The sequence below is a fragment of the Pongo pygmaeus genome, chromosome 12, assembly GCF_028885625.2.
Source record: "Pongo pygmaeus isolate AG05252 chromosome 12, NHGRI_mPonPyg2-v2.0_pri, whole genome shotgun sequence".
NCBI classification, from domain to species: Eukaryota; Metazoa; Chordata; class Mammalia; order Primates; family Hominidae; genus Pongo; species Pongo pygmaeus.
The window spans coordinates 103,753,910-103,766,177 of NC_072385.2; the positions used below are offsets into that span (position 1 = coordinate 103,753,910).

The 12,268-nt window shown below is 44.9% G+C and overlaps 1 non-coding gene across 1 annotated transcript; it reads right to left on the reverse strand.

The window, feature by feature from the left end:
- Window positions 1-7,418: 7,418 nt before the first annotated feature.
- LOC129030965 (small nucleolar RNA SNORA64/SNORA10 family) lies at window positions 7,419-7,552 on the reverse strand. Its single transcript, XR_008500856.1, has one exon. It is a non-coding gene; the product is annotated as a small nucleolar RNA SNORA64/SNORA10 family (small nucleolar RNA).
- Between the last annotated feature and the right edge of the window lie 4,716 nt (window positions 7,553-12,268).

Here is a 12,268-nt window from a genome sequence, read left to right on the forward strand (position 1 = left end):
TCTGGAAGAACTGAGAGACACATGATGGATCCAAAAACTCAAAGTCACACTGGGCAAGAGATCAGGTGAGTCTGAAAGGGCTGACGCACCTTTGTTCTGAGGAATTCAATTCAAGACACACTGCGAAAATGTTTGTGTTGGGCTGTGTATAGGGATGAGGACTGAGGCATGCACAAGGGAAGCCTGAGTTTCATCCTTCGAATTGTTCGCATCCTTGCTGAGGAGCAAGGCCCACAAATGTGTATCTTTCCTTGGGGACAGGCTCCTAAGAGCTGGCCATGCCTTCTCTTCCCCATTATAAAGAAGACGAAACTGAGACCCAAAGAGGTGAAGGCCACTAGGTCAAGAGCCAGGCTGCATTAAGTGCCATGGGCACGGAAAGGAAGAGGACGCTGACGAAGGCAAGTGTGGGCTGGGGCAGGGGCAGAATCTAAGCTGGGCTTAGAAGAGGAACAGGAGGAAGGATGAGAGCACCATCCAGGTGATACAGAGAGAAGGAAACAAGACCTAGGGACCCTGGTGCTCACTGAAGGGCAGGAAGAGAGACCTGAGGGGAAGGCTGGCTACATAATTTGATGCAGATGCAAAAAAAAAAAAAAAAAAAAAAAAGAATACAGAGCCCCTGCTAGATCAGGAAAGCATTTTCACCTTCCCACGGCCTGCCAGCTGCCATCCAAGCCAGAGAGGCCAGGTGACCCCCAAGGGATGACAGCCTCCACACTGGGATGACTTGGTAGCTGCATCGGGGGTGGAGGGAGGCTCCGGCTGAGTTGCCTGTGCCAGCCCTGAAAGAGGACAGCTGCTGACTTGCCTCATCCCAAGATGTCACAGCGTGTGTGTCTGACCCCAGTCCTCCCATGCCTGTGCCCAGAAACGTGAGTCTGTCCCTGCTGATGCGACCTGGTCACCACGCTGGGCAGAGGATAGCAGTGATGGCAGGACAGGAGCATGGAGGGGTCTCCAGGCAGGGCTGGAGACCAGGAGGTGGGGAGGAGGGACCTAGGGAGGCGGCAGGGGGAGGGATAGGGAATGAGACCAGGCTCCGTTGTGTGTCAGACTTCACTTACAAAGCACAAATTAAAAGAAAGAATTATTAAGAATTTCAAGATAGCCACTGCAGAGCATTCAGTCCCGAGCGCAGGGGGCCCTGATGAGTGTGGGGCCCCGGGTGGCTGCTCTGGTGACACACGTGTCCATGAGGCTGGCCCTGCCTGGGGACTTCGCCTATAACCCTGGCTCCACCCTGGGGGCCTCCCCTGCCAGCTTCTGGGAAGGCACAACCAGTTATAACCACAGTCACAGCCCAGTGAAGAGGAAACAGAGGCGGTGAAACCAGAGACCAGCGCAGCTGTGCACAGAGGAGGCGCCCGCTGCGGGAATGCAGTGGAGATGAACAGAAAATGAAATGATACGTGATAGCCACCAGGAAGAAAAATAAGTCTTTCTATTTTTCCTAATTGAATATCTTCCACGAGGGCTAAATGATTTTTTTTTTTTAACAGAAAGCTCTATTTTGATTTTCGGTCCTTACAGACTGTTATTTGACTTTCAAAACTACATCAGTACCATAAAAATGAGTCATTGGATGGTTTAAGTAAAACTTTTTGGGGAACTGTAGAAATATTTTCTGTTGGTGAACATTCTTTGTAATCCTAGTCTAAGGAATATTTACAGGACTATAAATTTGTGATGTTTTCTTAGTTTTAAATGTCAACTTACAAAATAGAGGACTTTTTTATATATTAAAAAAAGCTGCCTATATTTATAAAGTACTATTTTCATCTTATTGTTTACAAATGCCTTGTCATTTGACAAATGTATAGTGACATGTATCTACCATGATGGCATCATACAGAATAGCTTCAAGGCCTAAAAATTCTCTGCTCTGCCTATAAATCCCTCCCGGGCAACCACTGATCTTTTCACTGTCTCCACAGTTCGCCTTTTCTTACATCAATCCTGTGAATGAAGGGGCAGGGAGAGAACCAATGGCTGTCGAGAGCCTGCTACACTGCAGACAGTATAGTCCACCCACAGGCCTGGCTCTGTGACCTTGAGCATCAAAACTCTCTGCTCCTCAGTTTCCTCATTTGCAAAATGGGAACCATTTAACCTCTCATAGGTAGTTATATGAGCTGGGCATTGTATATGAAATGATATAGTGAGTGTGGCTGGCACTAAGGAGGCATTCGAATGGTAGCTTTTAATGAAGTAAATTCTCCCTTAAAACCTGCACGAGAGGCATCATGTCTCTATTCACTAGCCCAAGCAGGCCTGGGTGGGTAGAGGCATCAGGGGCCTTGCCTGGTCCACCCTCCTCTAAGCCTGGGTTGCCACCTCTACCCACACTCTCAATGACTAGGGCAGGAACTAACGTCCCCACTTCTCACGTAGGAATGGAGCCTCAGAGGGTCTAAGTGATAACTCACGGTCCCACTGCTCATAAAAGAAGTGAGGTTATCTTCAGGCTGTCAGTCCGAAACTGAAACAGGCACATGAGAGGCTTAGCACAGCTCCTCGTAAGATAACAAGGAGGTGGGAAAGATAGGGGGCAGAGAGAAGTGAGGAGGCACTCTCCCCACCCCAGCCCCTGCCATAGTTGCCCCTCCCCCTGGCTTTACCTCCTCAAAGGCACAGGGTTCTTTTCAGGGCCTCTGTGACATTTCCCCTCCATTATCGCTGGGCCGCTCTGCTGTTCAATTCCATAGCCCTGGGATTACTGGCTCTTCTATCCTCAGCAGGGTGTCCTGTGACCCTCCGGGAACTTTCATTTCAGGGTGACATTGCCACACAGATCTGCTCAAAGAAGTTCATGCCCTCCCATGTCAAGGAAAGCAGGCAGTGGTTCCTGTTCATGCCAACAAGCGCGCCTCCTGCTGGTCGCTTGTCAAACAAGATGCAGGGAGCGCATCTTTGTGTTTTCAAGCTAACAGGTACCACGAAGCAGCCAGCATTGCTTCTCCTTTTTCCTGCTGGCATCTCTCTTCCTACACCTGGCACTCAATAGAATCCTACTCACTGGGCACTGTTAGAAGGAAACAGTTTGATGACCAGAAAGGAGGAAGGCTAGCAGAGGCATTTTTCAATTTATTAACATCAAAAGATGAGCATAGTGTCTTATTTTTTCTTAATAAAGTTCAGTTTTTAGAGCAGTTTTTGGTTCACAGCAAAATTGAATGAAAAGTGGAGAGAGTTCCCATTTACCCCCTGCCCCCACATACACACAACCTCCCCCATTATCAACATCCAGGTACCTTTGTTACAGTCAATGAACCTACATTGACACATCATTATCATCCAAAGTCCGCGGTTTGTTTTAGAGAATGTTGCACATTTTAAGGGCTTGGACAAAGGGATATTGACATGTATCCATCATTATGGTATCATACAGAATAATTTCACAGCCCTAAAAATTCTCTGTGATCCACCTATTCATCCCTTCCCACCTCCCCTCAAACCTCTGGCAACCACTGATCTATTTACGGTCCCCACAGTGTTGACTTTTCAGCATGTTACAGAGTTGGAATCATACAGTATGTAGACTTTCCAGATTGGCTTCTTTCACTTGGTTAATATCCCCACTTAAGGTGCCTCCATATCTTGTCATGGCTTGATAGCTCGTGTCTTTTATTTTTTTCCTTGAGACGGAGTCCCGCTCTGTCACCAAGGCGGGAGTGCAGAGGCGTGATCTGGGCTCACTGCTGATACGGCTCCCATGAGTGGAGGGACACCAGGGCTCTTGTCTTACGTTGAATTAGATAAAACAACACGGACACACGTGGAGTGGTTTTAAGGAGCGGAGAGTTTAATAAGCAAGAAAGAAGGCAGAAGGAAGAGGCTCCCCTGTACAGAGACAGAGGGAGGGGGGCTCCAAAGCCGAAACAGGAGGGCCCCAAGTGTGGTGGACGCCAGCCAGGTATATATGCAGAGGCCGGAGGAGGCGGTCTGATTTGCACAGAGCTTAGCGGATTGGTTTGACCAGGCATGTTATTCACATAGCCGGGAAAAAGCTGGCCCTCCCATCCTAGTATTTTAATATGCAAATACAGGGCGCTGTGGCGTTCTACGCACGTGGGGATATGTGGGGGGCGTTGCCAGGAACATGTGGGGCAAGGGCAAGAAGGCAGCAGTAACCGCCATGTTTGGGTGGACCCAGTTTCTAATGGCCTACATTTGCACATCAAAAGTTGCCGGCCCAGCTCTAAGAGCTGGGGCTTGACAAGAAACGTTTCTGGAGCAGCTTTAAAAATGAAAACTTCCCAAGGACCCCTTTTCCTCTCTATCTGTCTCAAATAATTTTTTTTTTTTTTTTAGACGGAATCTCGCTCTGTCACCCAGGCTGGAGTGCAGTGGCGCGCGATCGCGGCTCACTGCAAGCTCCGCCTCCCGGGTTCACGCCATTCTCCTGCCTCAGCCTTCTGAGTAGCTGGGACTACTGGCGCGCCGGCCACTAGGCCGGCTAATATTTTGTATTTTTAGTAGAGACGGGGTTTCACCGTGTTAGCCAGGATGGTCTCGATCTCCTGACCTCGTGATCCGCCTGTCTCGACCTCCCAAAGTGCTGGGATTACGGGCATGAGCCACCGCGCCCGGCCAAATAATTTCTTAATAACTCCTACAACACTGCAAGGTTCAAGAAATTCTCTTGCCTGGGCCTCTTGGGTAGCTGGGATTACAGGCACGTACGACCACGCCTGGCTAATTTTTTTGTATTTTTAGTAGAGAAGAGGTTTCGCCATGTTGACCAGGCTGATCTGGAACTCCTGACCTCAGGTAATCCCCCTGCCTCTGCCTCCCAAAGTGCTGGGATTATAGGTGTGAGCCACCCGGCTCGGCTGCTCATGTCTTTTTAGTGCTGAATGTTGGATATAAAATGCTTCAGGAATAAATGCTCGGTGCCGCGAAGTAAAACCAGCACTCAGGCAAAAGTTTAATTTTCTCAACAAGGCAATTTACTTCTGCAGAAGGGTGCCACTTGCATCAATCAAGATGGCAAGAGCATAGAGAGCAAAGGAGACCACGGGGTTTTTATCCTTAATGCAGTCCCTATCTCTGTGTCACCCCTCCATGGGCTGGGGTCGGACCGCACAATCTGAGCTGACCCCATTGGCTACTTGTATGTATTTTTCTAAATATAAAAGGGGAGGGGGGACGTGAGGTACAGAGGTGGAGTGTGTGAGATGTGCAGTTTTGGGGGGAACAATGGGTACAGGTAACCAAGGGAAGAGATGTAAGTTATTGATTAGAGCTGACGGGAAGCGGGTAGGCTGTTTACAGTAACTAGGGGCAAGGAAGAAAAAGAAAGTTGAGTTTGAGAACAAAGGATAAGGAAGTTAATAGGCTAAACCCTTTGAAGACAAACTCAGAAAGATTTATTGTATCTTATATGAATAATATTCCATTGTCTGAATGTATCACCGTTTACCTATCCATTCACCTCCTGAAGGACATCTTGGTTGCTTCCAGGTTTTGGCATTATGAATAAAGCTGCTAAAACATCCATATGTAGGTTTTTGTGTGGATGTGTTTTCAAGGTACCTCATTCTTAGAAGGTATGAGGCAAAGAGGGAGATCAAGGATTTTTCATACATTGTAAAATAAATAGGAGATGATTCCATGACTTATGATAGCTTTTTCTGAGATCTTGAGACCAGAATCACTTTTTAAAATTGGCAATAGAAAAAATGACACAGGGTTTCCTCCTCTGAAAGGCTTTCCTTGACCATCCTTCCTTCCATCCCAGCTCCAGAAACCTCCAGACCTTTCTCAAGTCAGGATCATGGCTTCTGACTGTTCTCATGGTTCTTGCACTGTCTTCCTCACCAGATTGTGAGGACTTGAGGACAGGGAACTGCATCTTACTCATTTTTGTGTCCTCAGATCCTAGCAATTGTTCAAAAAAGTTTAATGGATATATGCAGGCAAAAAGGAATTTTGTCTTTCCCTTACTCTAGAAGCTAAACCTAAATTTACATCTGTATCTATAGCTGACTCAGTTTGTCTTTTGGTAACTCTGCTCCATTGTTCAAAGGACTTTTAAGAACACATTCATTTTTACTAATACTTTGTGAGGCTGAAGTTGTTGTTATTCCTACTGGGATGCAAATTCCAAGGTCAACAGGGCAAGTCTCCAAGCCAGGAATAGAACCTGGGTCCTTTGCTCAAACCAATGCCCTCTCCTATCAGTATCATCTCAGTTTTCTGTAGCATTGATACCAATGAAGGGTGTCCAGGGTCTTGGCATCTCAAACAAATAATTGGACAAAACACACAAACAAAGCAAAGAAAGAATGAAGCAACAAAAGCAGAGATTTATTGAAAACAAAAGTTCACTCCACAGGGTGGGAGTGGGCCTGAGCATAGGGGCCCAAGAGCCCCGTTACAGAATTTTGGGACGTTTAAATATCCTCTAGAGATTCTCACTGGTGTACACTCTATGTAAATGAGGAGAATGCAGTAAAGTTACAGTCATTTAGTTGGTGTATGCCCTATGTAAATGGAGAGGCTATTTCCTGTCATAGCTGTAGTGTTTCCATTTGATTTCGTTCTAGGAAGTCAGTGTGAATTGGCTTTATGTTCCCTCCCTCCAGACCCCATTCTCCTGCCTCAGCATCACTCTCTAGACCATTAAGTTGTTACTAATGTCAGGGAGGGATAGGCTTCAGCCAACAGCATAGCTATTCTACAGCATGCCAGCCATTACTGTAGGTTAATTGCAGCCAAAAAGATGAATTGGCCAGCCTTGTTCCACATGGCATCATGAGGTTCAGGGGAAGAGGGACTCAGAGCCGGCTACTTTCCCAGAGCCCAGCCTGGTCCATTTCCTTTCCCAGAGTTCAGTAGAGTGGTTAGGAGCTTGGTGCTGTCCATGAGTTACCTTGTTTTATCCTCACAGCAGCCAAGGTGCTGCTATTATCCCTGTTTTACAGTAATGAAGCCAAGGATCAAAGAAGTTTGTTGGTTTGTCCAAGATCATCTGTTTTGTAAATAACAAAAACAAGATTTTACCTAGATCTAACAAACTCCAAGCCATGTATATTAGCATGGCTTAAAACAGTAGAAATATATTATCCTACAGTTCTAGAGGCTAGAAGTCTAAAATCAAGGTGTCTACAGGGTCATGTTCTTCCAAAGTCTCTAGGGAGGGATCCGTCCTTGCCTATTTTAGCTTCTGGTGGTTGCTGGCAGGCCTTGGTGCTCCTTGGCTTACAGACAGACACAGCATTCCATCTCTGCCTCCATCTTGGTGTGGCCTTCTCCTCTGTGTGTCTGTATCTCTGCATCCACATTTCCTTCTTCTTATAAGGACCCCAGTCATACTGGATTTAGGAAACACCCCAATCCAGTACAACCTCATCTTAACTTCATTACATAGGCAAAGGCTCTATTTTCTTTTTTTTTTTTTTTTTTTACCCAAAAATTGTCGCACTCCTAGGAACAGAGAGGCCATTCTGGGCAGGTCTGTCGTGCATTAGGAGAGCCTTTCTCTGTCTCCCTGAAAACACGCCAAAGCACACACTGGACCCATGTGGTTAAGCAGAGCTGAGAGACCATGGCTATGCCCCATGCGTGGACCACCTACTGAAGTAGCCCAGGGTGGCAGTGCAGCCCCAGGCTGAGGTGTAGCAGTCATCGATACTGCAAAGGCTCTATTTTCAAATATGCTCACATACATAGGTTCCAGAGGGTAAGACCTGAATACATCTTTTGGGGGGAGACAATTGAACCTATAGCACCATATTTTCCCTATTATATTTGCTGCTTCAGATGAAAGATCACTAAAACATCAAATTCTTCACTCTGAGACATTATTTGTTCTCGGTTTTGCTTGAAGACACTATTGTGTGGTGGACAGAAACAAGCCTAGTTCTTGAGCTGTGGGCTGTAGTTCAGCTCTGCTAATCACTGGAAGGGACTACTGTCATTTGCTCCCCCAGGGCCTCAGTTTCCTCGTAAGTAATATATAGAAGCTACACTAGATGGGTGATAAGGTCTTTTTCCAGCCCTAGATACTGACGTGATGGACTACAAAGACTATAAAGACAAAATCTCATACAGCACCTCTCTCTGTCCAAATTACAGCTATTTTAACCCTATTTGATAATATTTACTTAGCACTAGATATCCATCTCTAATTATATTGCTTTTTTGACTCCTCAGGGACAGTGATCACACCTGGCACCTAGTGTGGCCTGAAGAAATGCTTGTTAAATAAACAATATAATAGAGTGATAAGAACTCAGGAGATAGGGAATTCGAATGTTGAATTATGTTGGCTTGCTCACTGAGTGCTGCATGGGTTTGCCTTGTTTTCCCAAAGGGACTGTAAGCTTCCAGCCAACAGAGCTGTCCTCTGTTCTTTACAATGCTTGAGATAGAGCTAGAGAAAGTAGAGGTGCAATACATAGTTAAATTCCCCACCCCTTATTCATTTTTACATAAACACATACATATGATCCTATCATTCCTGCTGGCTGTTTTTCATGGTTTTCTTTTGTTTGGTTCCACCTTTCATCTCTCCTCCATCCTCTTCAGCACCCACCACCACCCAAAATCCTGCTGGGTAGTTGATGTTAACCTGGTATGTTTCTTTCCATATTTTGCTCCGTACATGCAGACTCATCTGGGCACATATACGTGTACAGAATTATTCATGTACATAAGTGGAGGGTTGTTTGTCATTGTTTTATACAATAGGAGCATGTTATAGATGCTTTAAAGGCTGAAGTATCTTGCTTTTCTCAATCAATAATACCTGGTGGAAATCCACCCAAGTCCATTGATGTAACTCTAATTTGTACTTTTAATGGATGCACAATATATCATGGTGTGCGCGTACTGTAATTTATTCAGTGACTGCCTAGCAGATGGGCAGTATTTGATTTATTGATCACTTGTTCTTGACGAAGAGTTGCTGAGAATTTGCTGATCTTACTGCCAAAGTACACTCCTTGTCCCCATTTTACCACCATCCCTCTTCCCTCTTCCCCACCCAGGTGTTCACATGAGCCTGCCGGCACTTGGAGTTCTGATTTCTCCCACTGAATCTAAATCCACTTGGTTCTCAATGTTTCATCTTTAATGGGATCTGAGGCTTTTAAAAATGGAATCCAGACTTTCTGGGCTGTTTCCAAAGGAGATGACTTTTTACTTAATGGCGTCAACCCCAGTAATCCTGCCTGAAATCTAATCAACACATCAGACAAGGGAAGAGAAGGCTGTGTCTGGAGTGAACTGGAAGGCGCCTTCTATAATAAGATGTGCCTCCTCTTGATTAGGAGCCCTGAAAGGAGTAGAACAGGGAGAGAAAATTTTTCAAAGTCCCTTCCTCGTACGGAAAGGTAGCAGAGCCAGTGGCCAGAACCCTGGCCCCGGAGTCAGGCCTCTGAGCTGAAGCTGTCTGCCTGTGGTTCTTCCCAGAGCCTCCTATCTTCCAGGGCATCAAGAGAGCAGCAACTTCTAAGTTTCTTATTTATTTTTAGAATTTTTTATTGTAAAATATACCATCTATACATAAAAGTACAGTATTGCATCACTTAACCATGGGAATAGAGTCTGAGAAATGTGTCCTTGGGAAATTTCATCGTTGTGCAAACATCAGGGTGTACTTACACAAACCCAGATGTTGTAGCCTACTACACGCCTAGGCTGCATGGTAGAGCTTATTGCTCTGAGTCTACAAGCCTGGACGGAATGTTCCCGTATTGAATATGTAAGCAAGTATAACACAATGGTAAGAATTTATGTATTTAAACATATGTAAACATAGAAAAGGTACAGTAAAAATACAGTGTTATAATCTTATAGGACTACCATTGTATATATGATCCATCACTGACCAAAACGTCCATATGCACTGCATGACTGTATATAAAACCTAAATGTTATGAAGAGCTTAATGGATTACTGTAAGTGATCATCTGTGCAACCAACTCCAGGTCAAGAAACCTCCAGAACACCATCTGTACTCAAGGAGCCCTATCAGGCTTTTTCCTGATTATAACTCATTCCTTCCTCACTAAAGACAGTGGTATCCTGACTTCTATGAGAACCACCTCTTTGCATTTATTAAAAAAAAATAGTGTAGCTTCTTTTGTGCAATTATATATATATATATGTAACTTTTGCCTTTTCTTATTGAGTTATACACATACTTGGCATTTTCAGTCTCTGTAACCTTTCTGATGGGCATATAGTGGTACATTATTGTGGTATTAATTTGTGTTTCCTCTCAGCGGCATTGAATCTTAGCATATATGGCTTGAAGGGCCCTTAAAAACTATTTACTTTAATCTCTCCTTTCGGAGGAGGGAAAAAAACCAACAGAACAGATGGAGAGAGGAGTGACTTCCGGTGTCTCCCGATTAGTTGGCATCAGAGCTCAGTGGAGAAGCGCAGGAGAGCCGCCACCTGGTCTGGGAGTGTCTTGCAAGTGTTGTGCCTTACCCTCTTCTTTGCTCCACCCGCCCAAGACAGCCAGCCATTTGTATATACTCAGTGCCTGTAGTTTGCTCATCCACTTCTAGCCTTTGGCTCCAGATTGTGGGACTGTGGGTTCCAATCCAGACTAACAATTTATTAGCTGTGAAATTTTGGCCAATTCACTGTGATGGTTAATTTATGTGTTAGACGGGCAAGGCTACAGTGCCCGATGTTGAGTCAACAGAGTAGATGTTGCTATGAAGGTATTTCCTAGATGTGGCTAACACAACGAGTAGATGCTGAGTCAAGCAGATTACCCTCCATCATGTGTTGGGCATTATCCAATTATTTGAAGGCCTTAAGTAAAGCAAAGACAGAGATTTCCAGAAGAAGAAGGCATTTCCTTCAAGACTGCAACACAGAAACCCTGCCTGAATTTCCAGCCTGCTGCCCTGCTGTATTCACACTCGAGACTGTAACATCAGTTCTTATCCGAATTTCCAGGCTGCTGGCATGCCGTATGAATTCTGGACTTACCAGCACCCACAATCACATGAGCCAATTCCTTAAAATAAATCTTTCTCTTTCCTGTTGATTCTGTTTCTCTGGAGAATCCTGACCAATACATTCACTTCATCTTTCAAGCCTAGGTTTGCTCATCTATAAAATAGGAGATAATAAAACCAATCTTGCAGAGTTTTTGTGTGGATCAGATACAACGCATATAAAATCCCTAACAGATATTTAATGGGGATTTAATAAATGGCTATTTCTTTACAAACACTAATTTACATTAAATAAAGTTATATGTGCTCAGGTTGGAAAAAAAATTAGTAAAACAAACGGTATAAAATGAAAAATTAGGCTGGGCGCGGTGGCTCACACCTGTAATCCCAGCACTTTGGGAGGCCAAGGCAGGCAGATCATGAGGTCAGGAGATCAAGACCATCCTGGCTAACACGGTGAAACCCCGTCTCTACTAAAAATACAAAAAATTAGCCAGGCGTGGTGGCGGGCACCTGTAGTCCCAGCTACTGGGAGGCTGAGGCAGGAGAATGGCATGAACCCAGGAGTCGGAGGTTGCAGTGAGTGGAGATCGTGCCACTGCACTCCAGCCTGGGCGACAGAGGGAGACTCTGTCTCAAAATAATAAATAAATAAATTTTAAAAAATGAAAAATTAGTATCTCTTGTAGCTCAGAGAAAACTACTCTTTTTTTTTTTTTTTTTTTTTTTGAGACGGAATCTCCCTCTGTTGCCCAGGCTGGAGTGCAGTGGCCCGATCTTGGCTCACTGCAAGCTCCGCTTCCCGGGTTAACGCCATTCTCTTGCCTCAGCCTCCCAAGTAGCCACTACGCCCGGCTAATTTTTTTTTTTCTTGTATTTTAGTAGAGACGGGGTTTCACTGTGTTAGCCAGGATGGTCTCGATCTGCTGACCTTGTGATCCACCTGCCTTGGCCTCCCAAAGTGCTGGGATTACAGGCGTGAGCCACTGCACCCAGTGAGAAAACTACTCTTAATGGTTACTTTTTTTTTTTTAGAAAATTTATATGCTAAAACCTAACACAAATGGAAGCATGCTATACCAACAATTTGGAGCCTTCGTTTTAGATAAAAATATGTAATGCTTATAAAGTTATCTGCACAACGCCCAGACTCTGAGCAGTGTCCTGACCAGAAACATTCACAATAACCAAAAGTTACTCTAGAGAAACTTAAGTTGGTCATTGTCTTTTTTGAACCACATAAAGGATTTGTCTTAGAAAATCCTTTCTCTTGTGGCCAGGCGTGGTGGCTCACGCCTGTAATCCCAGCACTTTGGGAGGCCGAGGTGGGCATATCACCT